Below are 22,209 nucleotides of genomic sequence, written 5' to 3' on the forward strand. Positions count from 1 at the left end.
TTGTTGTTATTTTGAAAATTATAAATGTAACGTTAGCATTAGTTTTGTAAACTATGTTATTAGTATTTTATTTTGTTGAAATCAATTATTGAATGCCATGGCATGTAGCTATATATATATTAGGGAGCACACACTGTGATATATTACTATGTCAAGTCAGTGAGGGGAGGGTTGTTCATTGCTTTATACCTGATTCCCAGAGCAGTGCCTGGCTCGTAGTAGATGTGTCATGATTAAACAAAATAAAGTTAGTTAATCTTTGTCATACAGTAATTTTAGAATGCTTCAATTGATATATATTAAAATTGATCCTGCCATTATGATTATGGAATCAGGTCCAGCTCAAGTTAGGCAATATAAATGAAAAAAAAAAAGGAGGAAAGAAACCTGTGTATCCTTTGATCTTACTTTCACATCACATTACTGAAAACCATGGGAAAAGGGCCAGTGTTAAATTTAACCAAATGGAAGGAGAATCCTATATTTGGCCACCAAGCAAACACATCAGGGGATATGAAAGCATTCTATAAAAAAAAAAAGTCTTCATTTTTAGGATTGGATATTTACAGGAACTTAGAATTCCCTACAGAGACATGATACATTACAGCATCACATAAATTTGCTTATTTGCTTATTTCACTCCCAGCCAGAAGAAGTTGTCATACTGGAGAGACTTCTGTGGAGTCATGTCAGCAGTTTGTGTCTTTGAGCTCTCACAGAAGGTGACCTTTGTCAACAAATGTTATCCACTCCAGGAGCACTGGTATGTTTTTCACTATTTTGAAGCAAACATCGAATGGATTGGCAGCTATATAATTTGCATTCTGCACACAACTGGACAAAGATATAGGTGTCTCTCAGTGAAGCCAGTGCCTAGCTTTCATCTGGTGTTGTACAGGTTGTTGCCATCAAAGAAAAATTTGCATTTTATGAGCCCATTTTGGAACCTGGAAAGAACATCAATGTCTTCAAAATGGTGAAAAGCTTTTTTGCCAGGAAAAGCTTTCCCTGGAATTCGAATCTTGGTGTCGGTGCTCAGGTGGAGCACTGCAATGCTTGGCAACACATCTAGTTTGGCTCCCTTCTTGAAGAAAGATACACCACATGTCATAATGACTCACTGCCTCCTACACCAGCGAGCAATGTCAGAAGAGACTCTGCCAGCAACCCTGAGAGGATCTTCATCCACTGCCATGGAAAGATCGACTTTATCAGAGCCAAAGATTTAAATGATTTATTTCAGGATGTTTTGTCAAGGGATGAAAGAAGACTATTAACTTCTTTGCTATATGTTCCAAAAACAAACCTTTCAGTGCTTAATTGTAGTTTGGGCAAGTTTTAACTTTCTCTTTTCTTTCCTCTCTCTCTCTTTCTTTCTTTATTAATTATTTGGAGGGTGACAGGTGGAAGATAAAATGATATAAAGGAAAGTTCACTGAGCACTAGTGGGCGACGAGGAATTGATCCATATGTTGGCCAAAGAAAGGATTTTTTTGTTGATATAAATGAGATCATTCATTCAAAACAAAACGTTAGATTATAGATGCTGCTAAAAACGAAACAAAACCAACACAACACCCCCATCCTACCTCAAACCACCACCACAACAGACTACAAATCCTATATCCAAGTCCTGATCCAAACACTGGAACCAGGGAACTATCTCAAAATTATAAATGCTAGGAAAATCATGTTTTTCGTCTGCACCGAGGGTGATGGAGCCTTGCCAAATTCTCTGTGGGAAGATATCTACAGATCTCTGGAAAAACTATAGAGTCCTTCCTAAGGTTACTTCTGCTCAAACTGTTTAAATTTTGAAACCTGGGTGTGTGGTCCTCTTCTTGCTGACAAAGAAGGCATCACTGTGGTACATTTTGACCTAGATGACTTTGGGATGAAGAACTTGCCATGCCAGGATTTCAAGCCAAGAAGTCCCAGGGAATTCAGTTATATTCAACGATGTACACTCACCGGGCAAAGCCATTGTGAAAACACCCCCCTCATATGTCTCTGTAAATGAGGTTATTAGCACACACAGTCACTGAGACACATAGCCGAGAATATCAAAATTAGATGTCAAAGATAATATGCATGCTTTCAAGTCAAAAATATGACAATTCCATATTTTTATGATGAATGAGATCAAATTCTTGCTGACTTTTCCTTTGGGGCAAAATTGGTTTGTCATATTTTTAAAATTTGGATCTTAAATTCTCTCCCCTTGTGTTCAGTAGGTGACCTTTATTTCTCCTTCACAGAGCAGTTTCCTTTACGTCCGTCACCAAACCTAACATGCATGTGCAGGTCTGCTCCTTCTCCTTTCTCTCCGTCTGTGACTGACAGTTGGTACAAATGGCTGGAATCCAGAGGAGGCAGTCATCTAGCTCCAGCTGATGCTGATGATGGCATGTGTGGGATGGCACCTCACTCAGGTATGTGTCCCTGAGAGCCTGTGTAGGGTTGAGCTATCCTACCAGCTTGGTCTCCTCACAGTTAGGGACTGTCATAGGAGAGAAAACTAAACTTCTTTTTTTGCCAAGGCTATTGCAGGCTCTTTCAGTTAGAGTGATTTAGCTTTTACTCCAATTCACTAAGATTCTGTCACTCTATGTGGTCTCACCAAGTGCTGTGGCTTCAATTATTTCCCAGTGTTACCAATTCAGGTCTCTCTTTCCACGGCCCAGAGCTGCATATCTGAACACCCCACTGGGTACTTGGGTAGCCCATAGAAACTGAAATCCAGCAATCCCCAAACTTAATCTTTTCTTACTCAAATTTTTCTTTCTCCTCCAATGTCTGTTTGAATCAGTGGTACCATCCACAACCCAGTGGCTTAAAATAGAAATCTTGGATTAAATTTCAACTTTTCTCTCTCCTGCCTTTCATAAACCTAATACATAAAATTGCATCTTTTCTACTTCCTACAAAAATCTCATAAATCCAACCACTTCTGTTTGTGTCCCTTGCCGAGAGTGCGGGACCCTATCACCTCTCCCTTTGGATGCTGATAGTGACCTGCCCTTGCTTTCCTCGTTCTGATTTTGTCCCTCCCTGGCCCATTCTCTACAGCTCTCGGAGCCTGCTTTCCACAGTGCCAACCTGCCTCTGTACAGAACCTTCTGAAGTCAAGATTTCTTAATAGGGCTAGCAAGGTCTTCCAGTCTTATCTATTGTCCTTGTTTCCTTCATAGGTCACAGTCCAGCTTTTCCAAACTTGTTAAATATCTGCAACTACCCAGTCTCACAACCGTGCTTTCCAGTAAGTGTTTCCTCTGTTAAAAACAAACTCCTTCAGCATCAGCGGGCTGATGCCAGTGTCTCCCTCAGGTTGCAGCTCAGTGGCTGCTTCCCTGAAATCTTTGTCAGCTCTTTCAAGTCTGGGCTAGATGTTCCTCCTGCGTGAAGGAGGGGACGGCACTCCCAGGGAATAGCACCGGTTATATTGCATGATAATGTTTCTTCACCGTCCCGTTTCTCACAGGGGAGGGACAGAATGTGTCTTGTATTTCCATTTGCCCCACATTCTGCTACCCCTACAGCTCCTATTACTGCTAGCATGTAGTAGGGGTTTAGGAGTGACATACAATAGGGATAAATTGTGCACATCATTTTACCTGACTTTGTTTTAACACCATCTCTCAGGAAGAGTTCATAACTCTCATTAAATTCTCCAAGAGCTCATGGCCTCAAAATAGCTAATCATCCATCAGTCTGCTAACTGGTAAAACACCGTAAGACACAATCCTTAAGGTTTTAGGATAGTGTGCAAGAAATAACCTCTTTTTCCCCACCAATCTGTGCAAATGGCCAATTGAAATGACCATAGATGGTTATCCCTTTACCTCAAAACCAACATATTACAAATATCACTTCTCCTAACACACACACACACACGATATCCTTTTTGGAGCCACTCTTTACAGCAATGGGCATGGAATTGGCATGAAAAAGCTAAAGGTTTCAAGAACCTGTTCAAAAGCACAAGAGGGATAAAGTTATGAAAATCAAAAATAGTTTGGGGAATTTGGCTCAGAGACAAAATCAAGACCCAATTGGTTTACTTTTTTAAAAAACGTTTTATTTTGCAACAGGCTCACCAGAAGTTGCAAAAGTAGTGCAGATCACACATCTTCCCCCAGTGAGGAAATGAGTTATTTTTTATTAGTTTTTTTTCTAATAGAAAAGATTCTTTTCCATGACTGACTTTCATTTTCACAATGTAAAGCTGTACAATTTGATCAATTCAAAAATCATTTGAGTTGTGTCTGTTGAGCATTTAATGTTGTCAGAGAGTATACTAAGTATTGAAAAGCCTTCAAATCAATGCCATGGAGTAGATACAAACGTTACCACGAGACACAGACAATGAGGCTGAGGCACAGACAGGTCGAGTAAAATGCTTAAAATCCCACAGATGCTAAGAATCAGGGCCAAGTTTATGAACGCGTTTCTGCCTGACTTCAGAGACTGCAGTCTGAACACCCACACTGGGATGAACCACTTCCAAAATTGCTTTCCATCTCTGGAAGGGTTAAGGACTGACTGACCATCTCTCATCAGGAATTAGATTCAACTGTTTACACGCTTGCTTGCATTCTTCTAAAACCTATCTAAGATCATTTCCCTGAAGGGATGGAATGAAGTCAGGAAAAAAATAGAAAGAGAAGATCCTGTTTACCTGTCTGGGCAGAAGGCCAGGAGAATCAAGCAGAGGAAAGCCTTTGGGGTGGGTTGTGTCCATGGCATGTGTGAATGGGGGTCAGCAAGGAAGACAGGAAAGTCATAGGATAGTGAAGGCTAACATCAAATATCTCAAAATATTGTCCCCACACAGGTTCTGAACCCAGGAAGAATTTAAGCCGTTTCATCATGTTTTTGCCTCTTGCAATGCAGTGCCTCCTGATCCTGGGATTCAGACTCAAGACACTCTGTCAGCACATTGATCATTGGTCCCTGATTTTATGGGTCAATTCCAATCCTGATTATTCTGGTCTTGTAGGTTTTAAACGTCAAACCTAAGTATCCTGGAAAGTTCAGTGGTATGCATTGCCTGGACAGATGTCTCAAATCATATCTCAATTCCTTATACCTGGTTGTTTCATAGCACCTCTGACCCATGTCCTGGTTTACACCCTGCACCTCCATGCTTTGTCCCTTCTGCCGCTCAAGGTCAGATTGTTTAGATTAATGCAACATTTCCTCCAAACACAGAAGCAGTTATAGCATCCTTTTTCTGTGAAGATGCACTTGTAATGCTAACAACTACTTTCTTTATCACTTTGGGAGTGAAAACAGTTCAGAAGATGAGAATGGCCTGTACTCTCCAGGCTGATTGTAAACATCTTTTCCCTTAACCCTTAAACATTTGCTCTACAGAGAAGTTCACAGCACAGAAAAGTCCATCCTTTCCTTTTTAGTATAGTGTGTAGTGTACATTGTAAGACAAACTCCGCCTTCCTCCTGTTCTTGGCAGATGTCTTAATTAATCTTTCTTTCATATTAATGAAAGGCTCAATGGCAGGACTCGCCCAACTCTTTAAAAAAAAAAATCTTCACTAAAGTTAATAACCTCAGAGAGTCTGCAAAGCTGGCATGGAATTTACAGAACAAAGCTGTGAAGAGTCACAGGCCTTCTCTAATAAAGACATCTCTTGTTTCTACTGCATAGTTTTGCTTACACAGCTTTATAGATGTTCTCTGTCTGGAGGCTATTAAGCCCATTCAAATGCCCTATTTTTCTTCTAATTGCTTTTCTGCCACTGGCTTGTTAGCAGGTCTCTCACACATGCGCACATCCACACACACACACACGCACACGCACAAACACATCTCTGTCTCTCCCTCCCTATCTCGCTTCCCCACTTCAGTATTTCCCTCCAACCCAGCGTGGCCATCTGCCTCAGAATGTCAGAAAAACACTGCTCCCTAAAAAGCCAGCTTATCTGGAACCCTCGTGCAATATTTATAAGCTCTGTCAGTTTCTCCTCTCTTCTTTGTGTTCTGTGATATTCAGCACTTTCTGCAAAGAATGTAATAAAAAAAATTAAGAAGATCAGAGAAGGTGCTTATCTCCAGTGACATGTCCAAACAGGCACTCTGCCCCTCTCTAATATGCACATCTAATTTGCTCCCGAGCCCAGGCCTGGAAGAAAAACATCTTGAGGAAGTTTTCTTCCATGGACTGAGCCATCTGCTAATGTGGTCCTGTGCCAGTAATTTACAAGTAATGGTTTACAGCTGTGAACCCTGGCTTCGGCTCTGTTTTGGTCATTTAGTAATTACAACAGTTTCATTAATATTTAAAGGGAATAGTCTGTTCAATATCAATTAGGGACTATCTGCAACCGTGTAGCTCCATTTTCATATTTGCATTTGACATTTAATATTCTGCACACATAAATTCTTGGTCTTGAAAATACATTGCCACAGAAGGTCAGAATTAATCCTGAGCCCATTTCTACCTAGCTCTACTAAGCTTTAGGAAATATTTCTGCAGAGAGTGGGAACATAAAGGTTATTTGGGGGCGGTTTTACACATCTGAATATTTAAGTACTTTTCCCCACCACTAAAGTTAAGGTTACAGAGTTCTCCTCAATTCTTGTTACATATCCTGTATTCTGGGGACATTTCAAACTTATTTGAGGCAGATTTGCATAGTATTAAGCAGGGAGATGACATCTATTACTTGCAAATCTTACATAACCTCAGTGATATTTAACTTTAATATTTGAGGGTCTGGGGGGTTCTGTGGATTTCAACACTTAATAAATAGAACTAGACTATGACCAAAAAATAAAATCTTCCTAAAATCATTTACATCAGAGAATAAGTCTTGATCTCTAATTAAATTGTTGAGCAGAGAGTGGCTATGCTAGGGTTTATCTCAGAAGAAAGCCCCACAGTAATTTGAATTTTGTGTGGCTGAGAATGGCCCAAGGATTTGATCCTCAATGTTCAGTGATTTTGGTGAGGGACTGAGTGAGAAAGAAAGCAAATTTCATGTGAGCTAAAGGTCTTTATAGGAGAAAATCAGGAGCTTCCATCAGGAGAGAGAAGAGTGGTTTGAGATTATTAAGGACGGATCACAGAGGATGTCCTAAAAGCATGGTTTGAGTGGCAGAGGTTAAAAACAGTTTGAGCTGAAGTCTGGGGTTTCTTTTGGCTCTTGACTCCCAGGCTGGTGACATGAGGTGAATCACTGAGCATGTAACATTATTCTAAGGGTCAGAGGTAGGGAAGGACCCCCTGAGTGAAGGGGAGTTATGAAGAGGATGTTGAAAGAGACTCCAGGGGGCGGATGGAATCTGATTCAAGGCAGGTAGGTGCATGTATGAAACCATGACTGACGTGATGCGGCAGAGGCTGCATCCGGAGCTGTGTTACTACGCTTTCGTTTGTTTGAATTTTAAAGCTACTTATAATCTTGTGCTGCTCAAGCAGAGGGAGTGACTTTAGGAATACAGATAGAGTGACAATCAGAGGTAAAAATCTGTGTGTCCTAGGGCTGTGTAAAGAAGTCTTACTTCCCGCCTCCCAGCGTCTCAGTCTCAAGGAGGGACCCGCAAGAGGTGGAAAGGAGAAGAGGTGCCAGTCAGTAGGGAAACATCCTGAACAGTCATTTAGATTGTCGTCAGCATTTCTGTTATATAGTTCATGTAATCTACTAAAAATCAGGTTTCTTTTATAAAGCAAATCATTCAGGGTCAGTTTCATTCAACATACATAAATGATGTTCTCACATATTCCTTAGCTCCCTAAGAACTTCCTTGCAGTGACCATGTGTTGCTTATTAGCCCAATCCCAGATGTTTGTTCTGTCTTGGCAAACACTTTGCTGTTTGCCTTGTATCACTGTGCATCTCCAGTTGGTTTGTGCATTTGTAACTTTTTGCCCCAACTGAAGTATGGGCTTCAGGAGGACAGGGGCAGACTCCTATTGGTCTATTCTCATAGTTTCCAGCTGGCCCTGGGAAGTTATTACTGGCTCTCAAAAGTGTAACCAGGCGGGCCAAAAGGGGGACTTGTCATTAGGAAATAATCAATCAATCAATCAGTCAGTCAGTCCAGCCTCTAAGACTGAAGGTCAGGCATGACTTTAGTTCCTGAAAAACCCAGAGCATAAAATGATACAGACTCACAGATACAGGAATCGGGGACCCTAGGTGATCAGGTGAACTTGGAGCTTGCGACTAGAAGGGAGAGTCCTCTGTTTGTCAGGTCATCAGATAAGTAATGTACTCCACTGGCTCATGCTTGTGGAGAGAGGCACTTAGTGTCTTTTTTGGAACTTCAGGCATTTGAGTGATCAGCAGGTGGATGGGACCAAAGCCCTACAGAAAGCATTATTTCCAAAAAATAAGAACTAAGAGGATTCTGGAACATGCAGACAATCAACATCATATTGGAAGGCTCTGTCTGGATCCCACAGACTTTGGTGACCAGTAGGCTAGCTCCAGTATCTTCAGCAAATCCAATCACAGGTCTGGGGTCTTGGAGAAGTCTGTGATTAAGAGGCCCTATAGTAGCTAGTGAGGATCAATTCAGAAGCTCAGGTCATGAAGAACAAATACTTCACCTCTAGAAGAAGCTGAGAGAAAGAATCAAGGGCTCTAATGTGATGAGGGGGCAGGAGGAAAAGATCCAAAGATTCAGGAAGTGGAGATTAGGTCATTACAGGAATAATAATAATAATAATAATAATAATAATAATAATAATAATAATAATAATAATGTCATGGACTCAATTAGGGTATGTCTCAGGTTGGAGTGTGTCCACATTGTGGGTGGAGCTGAATCTACAGAATAATGGCTTTGGCCATATTGGAGAGAGAACCAGTCACTCATGATGATAATCATTGAACTTCCCATCAAATTGCAACCTTAACCACAATTAACAAACAACATTTTTAAAAATTACAAAAACTTATGTGTGCTTGCCTTTTTCTTTTTGTATTTATCAGATGACTAGCTGCTGGGCCTTATAAATGCATAGATCTCAATAGTTCAGCAAAATAGTGGCTTCTGTCTTATTCATGTATCATCCACTCATGACTCCATGCAGTCATGTCAAGGGACCTGGCTCTTTCCAGCTTTGGCTCCATTTTCCTTTGCAGTCAAGCAGCACTGGATTGGGAGCAAGAAGGGAAAATCAACGCCTTTGGGTCCAGGCAGAAATCAATCAGAACTTAGCAAGTGGTTGGAACAGGAGCTCAAATATGGCACTGAGGAAAAGTTTATTTCCTTATTTCTATCCTTAGCAAATAGAAGCTGAGAAATGAGTCTATCTGCATACAAAGAAAGAGGGAAATTGGTTTAGTAAATGACTTACCCATTCTCTCTTAAAATTATAGATCACGCAGATGACTTGAGACTGGAAGCAAGAAGAAAGAAGTATGTATTGAATTTCATAAATTTTACAAACTTTTTTTCAGATTATCTACCAAAGAATTTTAAGGTAGATATACTCCTTCCCTTGCCAAATGGGCAGGAAGTTGAATAGGTTGTCATTGTCAGAGCTGAGGTCGGACTCCAGGACATTGACTTCTCAAGAACCTACCAGAAGTCTTTGGTGAGTCTTAATGTGACATAATGAGGAGGGGGAGGAATCAAATTCAGACAAGTCCAGGTGAGTCCATAATGTGCATTTTCCACTCACTTGTCTGTGTTTCTGAGTTAGTAACTTCTCTGAAGCTGTGTCCTCAACTGCAAAATGGAACCATCCTGATAGTTGCAGTTTTTTGTGATGATCAAATAAATAATATACTATTTCTAAAACTTTCCTGAATATTGGAATTATCCAGGATGCTCACAAGGAGTACAAATATTTTGACAGCTTCTTTCAAACTCTGATAGAATAAGGCTAGATGGAAGCCTAGGAATTTATAATTTCAGCAAATGGCTTGGGAGAGTTTGAGAAACACTGATCCTAGGTACATATATTATCACAGTTATTATCACCTAAATTAGAGCTTAATGGCTGTTGATGTCATTACTGAAGTTGCCAGGCTGGTGATTTTTATTTCCAGATATCACCTGCTCTGGAAGTCCTCATCATTGCTCGCTGCCTACCCATCAAACTACTTCTTCTATTAGTTCATGCTGCATCCTCTGGAGTCCTCTTCAGTCTTGAGATATAATTTATTATTTACTTCTTATGGTGAGAATACTGAGTTCTGTCTTACAGGTGGATTTTATGACTTGAGGCTGCACTCCTAACTGCAAGCATTAGACACTAGAATTGGCCAATTTAAGTAGTTGATTGTTTGTTAGAGGATATTAGATGATTCAGAGTCTCTCAGAGGAGGATGTCATGTACCAGAGAACTGACATTAATTCTTCTCAAACTTTTCCAAACACTGAAGAGGAGGGAACACTCCCTAACTAATTCTATGAGGCTAGCATTATCCTGCACCAAAGCTAGACAAAGGCACTATAAGAAAACTACAGACTAACACCTCTTGCACTGATGCAAAAATCTTCAGCAAGATACTAGAAAAATGAATTTAACAGCATATTAAAGAGATTATAGACATGACAAGATGGGATTTATTCCTGGAATAAAAGGATGATTCCACATACAAAAATCATTCATGTAATACACCATTAACAGATGTAGGAAAAAAAGAACCCATGTGATTATCTCACTTGATGTGGGAAAAAGATTTACTGTATTCCAACATCTTTTCAGGATAAAAACACTCAAGAAACTAGGAACAAGAGGAAACTACCTCAACATAATAATAAAAAATATATATAGTAAAAACCTACAGGGAAAGTCAGACTCAGTGATAAAATACTGAAATATTTTTCTGTAAGATCGGGAACAAGAAAGGATGACTGCTTTCACCACTTCTAGTCAATATAATGCTGGAAGATTTAGCTAGAGCAAATTAGGCAGGAAAAATAAGAGAAAGGCATCCAAATTGGAAAGGAAGAAGTAAACTGATCTCTACTTACAGATGATATGATCTTATGAATGAACTAACAAATGAATTCAGTAAAGTCGCAGAATACAAAGCCAACACATGAAACTCAGCTGTGTTTTCATATTCTTACAGTGAACAATCCAAAAAGGAAATTAAGATAATTCCATTTACAATAGTATCAAAAAGAATAAGTTAGGAGTTAACCAAGAAGGTGAAAGATTGTACAACAAAAAACTACAAAACATTTCTGAAAGAAATTAAAGAAGATATAAATAAATGGAAAGATATTTTATGCTCAAAGATTAGAAGACAATATTGTTAAGAAGTCAGTACTACCCGAAGTGATCTACATACAGATGTAATGCAATCCCTATCAAAATCCCGGTAATATTTCTTTGCAGAAATAGCAAAATCCACCCTCATATTATATGGAATCTCAGGGGACCCTGGGACACTCAAAACAACCCTGAAAAATAAAAAAAAAAGACCAAAGTAAGAGGATTTACTTTTGATTTCAACACTTATTACAAAGCTTATAGCAAGCAAAAGAGTGTGGTGTTAGGATAAAGACTAGCACACCAATGAAATAGAATAGAAAGTCCATAAATAAACACCTGCATACATGGTCAAATGATTTTTGACAAGTGTGTCAAGATCGTTCAACCCGGAAGACAGTCTTTTTAACAAACAGTGCTCGTAAAACTGGACATCCACGTGCAAAAGAGTGAAGATAGATCCTAACCTAACGTCACATATGAACACTAACTCTAAATGGATTCATGACCTAAATGTAAGACCTAAAACTATAAAACACTAGAAGAAAATATAGAGCCAAATCTTTACAACCTTGGATTTGGTAATGCTTTCTTAGATATGACAAAAAGGTACTGGCATCAAAAAAATCATAGACAAATTGGACTTCATGAAAATTAAGACTTTTGTGCATCAAAAGACAGTATCAACAAAATTAAAAGGCAACCCACAGATGGAGAGAAAATATTTGCAAATCATATTTTTGATAAGGAATTAGTATGCAGAATATAGAGAGAACTAAAGCTAAATAGCAAAAAAAAAAAAAAAAACCCAATTCACAAATTAAAAAGGGACTTAAATGAACATTTTTCCAAATAAGATATACAATGGCGATTAAGTACCTGAAAAAACACACATCACTAATCATTAGGGAAATGCAAACAGAAAAGTACAATGATCTACCACCTCACACCTGTTAGGATGGCTACAATAAAAAAAATCCCCCAAATCCAGAAAACAGCAAGTGTTGGTGATGTTGTGGAAAGTGGGAACCCTGTGCACTATTGATTGGGGATGTCAAATGATACATCCGCTGTGGAAAACAGTATGGTGGTGCCTCTAAACACTAAAAATAGAATTCCTATAGAATGCAGCAATTCCATTTCTGGGTATGTACTCAAAAAGGGTTGAAAGCAGAATCTCAAAGAAATACTTGTCCATCCATGTTCATGGTAGTATTATTCACAATAACTAAAATGTGGAAGCAACCCAAGGTGCCTATCAGCAGAGGAATGGATAAGCAAAATGTGGTATATAAATACAGTAGAATATTATTGAACCTTAAAAAATGAAGAACATATGGTATAACATGCATGGAACTTGAGAAGATCATGCTAAGTGAAATAAGCAGAAAAGAGAAAAACTGTATGATTACACTTACATGAAGTATTTAGAATAGTCAAAATCACAGGGACAGAAAGTAGAATGGTGGTTGCCGGGGACTGGGGATAGGGAGGAAAGATGAGTTACAGTTTAATCATACAGAGTTCAAGTTTTGCAAGATGTAATTCATTCTGGCCATGAAACAGTCATGGTGGTTGCACAACAGTATGAATGTAGTTAATGCCACTGAACTGTACAATTAAAAATGGTTAAGACAGTAAATTTTATGTTATGTGTATTTTACCACAGTAAAAAAACTGACTATACATCAATAATTTTTTTTTAAAAAAGGATGTAATAATCAGTCATAATCTAACAGAAAAAAACTTGGTAGAGAGAAGAAAGTGTTTAATGTTACTGAATAGTAGGTTGAGGTTAGGCTAGTTTTTCACAAAGGAGAGTATATCAATGTTCTGGACAAACAGATGACACAGTCAGAAGGAATATCTTCAACGATGTGAGTAAATTAAGGGAAGCCCACAGGGTTGGCAAAGCCCACCAGGACGAGCAGAGTGGGGGAGCCATTACTGCTCTTTGAGTGGCAAAAGGAGGAAGTAATGGCCAGAATCCAGAGACAATAGCTGGACCTGAAAGCACCTGATTTTAAAATGCTTTGATTTCTGCTTCGAAAAATCAGCCAGCTCAAGGCCTGTCAGGGAGGGAACTAGGGAAACAGAAATACAGACTCAGTCTCCTTCTCTACATTGTCTGCTGAGCTCCTCCTGTTGGTCAAACCCAACCAGAAGTTTCAAGGCAGAGGGGATAGCTGGTGCGCTCCAGAGATGTCAGCCTCCTGGGGTGCAGAGCAGGTGGAAAGTGGATCTCCTGGGACTAATGAGACAAATCTAGGAAGGACTGAGCAAAGCCTTAGGGAATGAGGACGGTCTTTGGCCAACAGCCCACAGGAAGCTGAGGCCCTCAGTTCAACAGTCCACAAGAAATTAAACGCCGCCAGCAACCACAGGAGCAGATCCTCGCCCAGTCAAGCCTCAGATGGAAACATATTCTTGACTAACATCGTGACTGAACGTTTGTGAGACCCTGAAGCAGAGACTCTGGCTAAGCTGGGCTCAGATTCCCAACCCACAGAAGCTGTGAGCTAACAAACACGTGTTGTCTTAAGCCAAAAAAGGGAAAAAAAGTGCAATATCACCAAATTGTAAAAAATTTATTACCTGGAATAATGACAAAAATAACTCAGTATTCCTCCACTCTAATATAACCCCTTTCTGACATACGTGTATTTCCTTTCAATGATTACTCTTTCCCCTACATATCCTTTAAAAATACTTTAAGTATGTAATAATTTAATTTCATTGAAAATAATATTGAATAACTTTATATCAGTGAGTTTCTTTTCAGCCATTTTCTTTTGTTTACTAGAAAATATTAGAGATTATAGGCTGAGAAGGATAAATAGTAACAGTTCATTTCACTGACCCCTGATCTTGAAAAAAAAAAAAGGGGTTAATTTAGAGAGGAGGTTAAAATAATTGGCTAAATTTTGTGTCGTTAATTCTTATCCCTCACTTCTAATCACATATATGACAAAAGTTGGCCACATGTTGATACCAAGAAGGGCTCTGGGTATTTTTTTAATCTTTTATTTTAGTAAAAGAGAAAATGGACATCAGTATTTCATAGCTAGTCCAAAAGTCAGAAGGAGTTTGGTTAAACAAACCACCAGATTTCAGTAGCTTAACAAACTGAAGTGTAGTTTTGCAGTCACTCAAAGCCCTCTATGAGTGCAGGGCGGTCGCCCTCAGCAGATGACTCGGGCTTCTTCAGCCTTTTAATACGAGGCCTCTTCCACAGCCAATCTCAAAAAGCATGAAAGACTTAGAGATTCAACATTGTCAGTTAAATATTTCAAATAGAAATATTTTTACTTTTGCTAACATTCAAGGAACCAAAGAAAGTCCTATGGCCACACCTTATTACAAGGGGGCATGCAGGTCAATCCCACTGTGTGCCCAGAAGGAAAGGAGCCCTGGAAAGCTGCCCATTGCTTCTGGCAGATATTTTTGGATGTCTATTGTTTGCAGTGAGGTAAAATAATATCTTAAAACAAATATTTGTCTTTAGATTGTATGCCCTTATTCTTCTATAGAAATTTGAGGTCTCATGTATATTCAGGGTTTTGTTTCTTTTTGTTTTGGTTTTGCTGTTGCTTTTTGTTTTTTGATCATGAGCATACAGATTTCTTCCAAGTACAGAGTCAGGTGCTATTATAGGAAATGAAAAGAACACTTGATCTATTTCACATGGTATCAATGGGAACGACTAAATATTCACAGATGGTTTTTGAGAGTTAACAGTCACTTTCACCCCCACCAGAACCAGTACTGATGGCCCTGGGAAGCCAATTTTTCATTAAGTAAAGTCAATGAGGATGATACAGATCTATATAAGATGGGGAAACAAGAGCTACTGCACATTCTATTGACACTTACAATAGGTATAAATGAGATTTATGTGAAAATAGCTAATCACAATGGCTAGCTAGCTATAATGGAACTTTTAAAAAATCTTCAAGGTTAAAAACATTTTAATCTTATTCATTTATGCTTTAAAAGTTTTATTACTTGGTTGTCCCACATCTTCTGGAAGCAGCACCCTTAGACTCATGCTTTACCCTGGTTGTGGATGATTTAGACCCAGATGGGCCTCAACCCATTGGATTACCCAAGACCAACCAGAATCTTTTGATAATATGAATGTTAGGTGCTATTTGTATTTTATATCCCCAGCAAGGGATCATAGATGGTGGGAATTTGGGGCCATGTGCCAGAGAAAGAAGGATGGGGAAGCTGGTTGGGAAATCAAGGAGAATGAAGCAGATGCAGGGATAAACCAAAATGACATAGACAGTTTGGTGTTGAAGCATTGGTATCTGGTAAACCTTAGGTCCAGCTGGATTGTGATTTTTGAGCTTAGACACCTGTGAGAATTACAATAATTCCTCTTATTTAAGCTGTGCTGACCATGTTTCTGTTCATCACAAACAAGAATTTTCAGTAAAGCACACATTGAAAACCCAGTTAGCTAAGACACAACATTTTATGGTAACTGTTCTGAAAACCTCATGACAGAAAGCACCATTAAAAATTGACTTCTACTTGCACAGATTTGGTTACCCTAAAAATCAGTGCATGACTACTACGTGTCTAATCATAGTAATATTAGTAATAATAGCAAGCACTCAATCAACCATTTACTATCTGTGACTTCCTGCGGGGTTGAACAAGTCATTCAACCTGTTTTTGATTCACTTCCCTTTCACTAAATTATGGATAATAATGCCTACTAGGTATGTCATACATTGTTGAGAAGAATAGCTCATAGGAAGATCACAAAGCACGTTCAAAGAGTCGAAACGCTCAATAGCAAGAGCGTGGCGGAGCCAAGCTGCGTGGAAGGCGATGCCCCTTTCAGTCATGTCCTCTGTTCCCCGTTTAAAACCGAAATGAATGCAAATCTGAGTGACTTTGCATTTGCCGTGCAACCCCTCTGCCTGTCAGTTATTCTATCACTAACTGATTGTAACTATGCAAATGATACCGTTATTGTAGGCACACACTGGCGTTTGTGCTGCGGCGCCAGCAGTTTAAAATGCTTGATGAATCCAAAGCTGATTGGCAGCTCCAAACTTATCTGTGACCTACTTTGTGGTCAGGAAGTACATGCAGATTTGGATAAGGGCAATGCCAATGACAGCAGGCTTTCCTTGAGGTTTTAAAAGACTGAAGTTTGGTTGCCAGGGATATAATAATAATAATAATAATAATAATAATAATAATAATAATAATAATAATAATAATAATAATAATAATAATAATAATAATAATAAAAAGGTCTGCACCTGGGAACTGGATTGAAAGCAAAATTCGTCAAATGCACCAAGAATTTTGAAACTCTAGAGAGCTTCACGGAGCAAAAGTAATCCCGAGGTAAAGAATGAAATGATTGCTACGGAATGATGTGCAGTGATGCTTTCCTGTTGTTTCAGAGCAGGGAAATCTGCTAGGTCCCCATGCCAAAGACTCAGCAGATTCACTTCAGTAACCCCCGGTGCTTTAAGGGCTGAATCCTGTACTAAGATAAAGCCATCTATATAAATAAGCCAAATGTTCGATGGCATGGGGCTGAGAAGGAAATCAGAGGACACTAACATTGATTGATTGCTTGCTGGGTTGACACTATCCTCACATTTTACAGACTATTGAGCCACACAGAGGTCAGGTGACTTGCCCAAGTTCACCGGAGCCGTAGGCAGGTGGAGCCGTGGGAATACACACAGCCTCTGCTCTTTTCACTCTCCCAGGCTGTCTCTAGGAGGTGATGTCTGGGTTTATATCCCAACCACAGAGAGAGAGACCCGCTGACCCGTACAGGACCCCAGGCTGGAGTACAAGGGGAAAGCCTTTGGGTGACTTGCCCGGTAGCCCGCTGTTTGGAGCTCAGCGACTTGGCCTCATGGGTAGCTCAGTTGTTGCTCTTCCTCTGAGCCACCTCCACTCCGGCTGGTCCCTGCCAGCTCTGCCTGTTTGCTGTTACTACTTCCCAGTGATCAACAGCTGTTTTATGTTTCCTCCCATTGTGCTTCACTGCACCTTTGTAGTCCTTCTGCCCACCTTCATGTTATTGAAGGGCGGTTGTGTTTGTGGCCCGTTATTATGTTCTTGAACAGCCCTATGAAGTGGAACTCAAAGCCGCCGGTGAGTAGAGGAACACATGCTAACCACCGCTCCTCTCCCTGTCTCTCCCTTTCACTAGGACCTTTGTGATTGTTGTATATTCAGAAGTTCAAACGCAAAGTCTGTTTGTTTCTTTTTAAACCATTGGTTCGAATACCGTTTAGCTAACATTAATTGAGCATTTATTATCAGCCAGGTTCACTAGTAAGTGAGTTACATAGTTACTTCACTTAAATCTCAGAATCATCCAACGAGATGCCTTTGGTGTTAATTCCATTTTACAGACCAAGAAATTGAGGTCTATGGTGATGAAGCCATCGAAGCTCTCAGCACTATGACCTGGCAACACCAGCTGTCATTCTCAGCTCTGGCTCACATGAAAGTCTTAAATCTACTAAAATCTTAGCTTCATCTAATTCTTAATTTTGCACGTTTTGTGCATCTCTGTATGTTAATGTGATCCTTGGAGCCCAGGTCTGCTCTATCTCTATATCCATGCTATTTGGTGCAGTACCCACTGTGGAAGCATAAAATTAGCACACCTACCCTGTGATAGAATGGTTGAGAATCAAAATGCAAATTTAGCATTTGTCATCACAAATATGATACTGATAGCTAAGTTATAAAAGGTGGGTCTAATTCTTTCTTTTTCTTTTTCTTTTTCTTTTTCTTTTTCTTTTTCTTTTTCTTTTTTTTAACATGCCTGGGGAAGTACCCTCAAAAATCTTTCTGTAATCAGACAAAACTGGTTCTGTTATCTTGTAGACTCAGATTCTTGCTGTGTAGACACTACTTAGATCCACGCAACAGTACCTTGGGTCAGCAGAGGAAAGTCTGCTATGGCACTCATGTGCATTTGTGAACCAGAGTGTGTTTTACAGAGCAGAGCTGTCAAGCTAGAAATGATGCATCAGGAAGTACTTTCAAGGCAACTTAAATGATGCTCCCATGGGTATTCTCAGTGCTATGTTAAAATCCCCTCCTGATGGCACTTAGAGCTTTCAGAAAATAGTTGAACATCTTATATGGCTGAAATTGTGGGCCTAGGTTAAGGCATGAAGGTAAATAAGAGATAAATAGCTCCATTTCTCATTATGCCATTTTGACTATAAAGTTTCGATAATATTTCATAAATTTCAGGTTGCACTATTGTCTTCAAGTGAGCTATTTTTCCACAATTGCTCAAATCTAGCAACCAGCTCTGAAACTTACTTTAATTAGTAAAAATGCCTCTCACTTATTGAAAACTCGAAGCCCAAGCCACGATCTCTCTACTGGTAGTAGAGAAGCATTGCTGAATAACGTTTTGTGTCTTACAAACATATCTTATTGTTTTGAGCCATTAAATACTGATGTAGTAGTTGCCTGCAGCATGCTTAAGCAGTAAGCCACGACAGGGTCTCTCCCACTGCCTGCTGCCTGGGGTCCACTGTTGGGGGGCTTTCTAATCACAGTGACTCCCAAATATATTACCCTAATTGGCTGTTCTTTTTCCACATTCTGATAATCACCTCAGTTGTTTATTTTCTATCTGTTAAAAATTACTGTGTATCTTAAGTCAAGCAACATCCCATCAAATATTTGCAGGCCTGAACAATTAAAAGGAAGAACAAGGATCACAAGATGCGTATTCTGCTTTGGGTGTCTCAGGGGTTTGTTTCATTATTTCCTGCCCTTAGCTCCCTCCCTCCAGGGATTTTGTCCCTCTTGTCTCGAGGTTTTGTTCACCGCAGCCTGCAATCACACTTTCTTCTTTTATTTTAGATTTTAAAAAAGCTATCTCAGGAATTTTGGGGTAGCTCCTGATTCAGCTGCACTGATGGTAATTGAGAGGGGAATACAAGCTGAACTCAAGTGCGGTTCCACTTAAATTCACTTCCCCTGAGAGAAGAAGTTCCAAAGCTGCTAGTCCAAAGGATTCTATAAAATTTGTGTTTTAAGAGCAACCTTTCATTATATTTTATTCTTTTTGAAATGATCTAGCTTACTAGGAATATAATCGTAGCTTCCAAAGGGGGTGGGTGAAGTTTGTCTGTGGTTAAGAGAAAATGAATGGGTCTTGAGAGCCTTCCTTTTTGTTTAAAAATAAACACTGGTATCTCCGAATAAAATATCATGACTGCTCTGCCATTCTGTTTACAGACCTCTCCACGGGGACTTCCTTCTGCATGGAGAGAATCTGTGAAGATCCTTGCTGTCTTCTATTTAAAGATGATGGGCAGCCCTTGTCCCTTTTATACCTTTATTTCTGTATCTGTAGACATAGATGTAGATATTATAGAGCTAGAGATTGCTATAGACATTCGTATTTGTAGCTATAGTTATAGATATAAAGACTTTCAATCTGAGGGATGACTAGTGACCCCCTCGTGGGGATTTCTGACTTCTGCGCCATGTGAACTCTTATATGGGATGTGGCCATAATGACATTTATGTTAGATGTCATTTTGAGTGACAAACTGTGTCATTAATATGAGTTTTTTTATTCTGTAGTAGTTCCCTGGCTTCAAAGCTAACTGCAAAGTTCTGGGCTGCATGGACTAGATGAGGAAATGAGGGAATAGATTTCTGCACAAGCACATACTCAGGGCAAATGAAAGCAGAGTGGAGATAAGTAAGAGTGTCACTACATTTGCACACTCAGATTAGACAGAACTGCAAAAACAATTTTTTGTAGGAAGGAAGACTTCATGGTGGAAGTTGCATTTCCAAAACAACTTGAATGAAAGGAGGATTGGTGAGTTAAGTAAAAGGTCAACATTAGAAATGTTATCTAGAAACTCTGGGAAAAGAATGCAATTTTAAAGTATTACATCCCCTCCCCCCCACCGAAGGTCTTAATCACACTCTGGCCAGCCCTGACCAGGACTGGCATAGTGCAGAGTCCTGTAAACACGAGGAGACTGAGGACCGTCTCATAGGTGAAGGCATCAGAGAACACTTCCTGGTCCACGGAGTAGCAAAAGTCACTTCACCTTCCAATTAGTCCTGCCCCCTTTTTTCTTGCTTCCCCTGGTTTCCCAGAAATAGCATATCAAAAATAATTGAACATTTTCTTGAATGTTTTTCTCCCTCCATCATTTTCTTTCTTCACTCTGGTACAATTCTGATTTCCCAGTTATTAACTCATCTTTGACCCCTTCATCTCAGCCATTACATCATTTTTAACTTACTAAGTTATGTCAAATATTGAATGACTCCCATCTCTTTTTTCACCTCTCCTACTCCTTAGGGGCACTTGGCTCCATGTTGGAATCTTCTGTATTTTCTTTTGTTTCCATCTTCACGTTGGAGAAGGTAGCAATTACTATAAAGCGAATAAGCAAATAATTTTTACGTCGCCATGTTTCTCTTTAGCAGTGCTCTGTCCCTACGTTTCCCCTTATTAGTTAGTGCTGGAAGCTGTCTGGGTTGATGTTGAACAGGAAAGGGAGACTCCACTGTTCTCTGGCTGAATATTGTCCCCTCAGGATACGTGGTATTTATGAGGAGAGGTGAGGGGGCCCAGATAACTAAGGTAGCCCTGGAGAATGCAAGGGCAAAATTAAGAATGAGTCAAGACCAGACCAGGGGGACACTCTCAGGAAAATAAAAGGAGCCTGATACTCACTGAGAATTGTCCAAACAGGGGACTAAATGGAAGGTGACGTGGTGATGTGCCAACCTGACCGTGCTTTAGGACTGTGGTACTTGTTTTTCAAGTTCCCGGGAGTGTTGGCTGCTGACAGCTCACGGCCAGGTTGCTCTCTAGGAATTGTCTTTGGCAAAAAGAAGCTGCATATATTTCACCCATTTTTATGGGAGCAGCTCACTTCCAATGACCAGTTGATATGAATCTCAGTGTCTCAGGATCTGTTTCTAGGGAACCCTAAACTCTGACATTTGTGTTCCAAAATGAATATGTGATCATATGTTACATTTCTGTATCACAGCAAGTTGTGCATCACTTCCACGTGGTTTGTGAAATAGAATTTAGAGAACGGACACACATAATGCCTTTCCTGCAAGACACTGGACATGAAACCATAAAGCAGTAACGGGCCACACTACAGGGTGGGGATTACAGCAGGGTACCACAGTCCCACCACTGTTGCCATGGATAAGGAGATGTCTGTTTGGTGTCCTAGCCCTAAGCAAGAAGTGACTCTTCCAGCTGAAAAGGTTTTAAATCCTCTCAGAGAGCATGCTGATCCCAGTGAGAGCTGACACAAACCACATGATTTTACTACAGAGCACTTGATCTGGAGTCAGTGAACCATGGCGTCACAGGGCCACTCAGCCCAGGGCAGCCTGATGGGAGGGAGGAAAGTCTTCTGTGGAGACCGATGAGTAATTACCTCACAAAGACTCTACTTTGATCAAGGGCACTTTTGGAAGATTAAGATATTGTGGCACAGAGTGACCTAAGAGGACTTAGTTATGCACAACTGTTCAGATATTTTAGGTGGTGATGTAGCTGCCATTTCCTATCCTTCCTTACCAAGCAGGAGCATGAGCAAGTGTCAGATCAGACTCTACCACCCACAGAGGCATATATTAAACAATCATGTGTTGGCAACAGGCATAAAACATTTCAAACAACTTATTCTGCAGGATGAATGAAAACTCCATCTCCTCTGTTGTAGGCTCTACTATCATACTCTGCATCTGAGGGTCACTTGAAGCAGATTTGACAATATTCGAGAGACCAATGGCTGGAGAGGGGACCATTAAAGGATCGAGCCTCAGGCATCATCCCCACAGGTAAGCCCTAAAGGGCTTGTTAGAAGGTTATGCTCTGTTCATGAGAGACCAGTGTGTCTCCGAAATAACTGAGCCCAGTCCACATAGCTGAATAGCATTAATTTCACTAGAGAAAGATGATATCCAAAATACATTAACATACATGTCAA

At 39.9% G+C, this 22,209-nt stretch overlaps 1 long non-coding RNA gene across 3 annotated transcripts in view; it reads left to right on the forward strand.

Annotated features, from left to right (window-relative positions):
- LOC116662618 overlaps window positions 1-22,209 on the forward strand; it is a 28,307-nt gene that overhangs the window by 3,243 nt on the left and 2,855 nt on the right. For all 3 annotated transcript variants that reach the window (XR_004318591.1, XR_004318592.1, XR_004318590.1), the window contains exons 3-5: window positions 2,259-2,432; window positions 3,192-3,259; window positions 21,943-22,060. This is a non-coding gene — a long non-coding RNA (uncharacterized LOC116662618). The remainder of the gene's footprint in view (window positions 1-2,258; window positions 2,433-3,191; window positions 3,260-21,942; window positions 22,061-22,209) is intronic.

Source organism: Camelus ferus, unplaced genomic scaffold (assembly GCF_009834535.1).
Source record: "Camelus ferus isolate YT-003-E unplaced genomic scaffold, BCGSAC_Cfer_1.0 contig808, whole genome shotgun sequence".
Lineage (NCBI taxonomy): Eukaryota > Metazoa > Chordata > Mammalia > Artiodactyla > Camelidae > Camelus > Camelus ferus.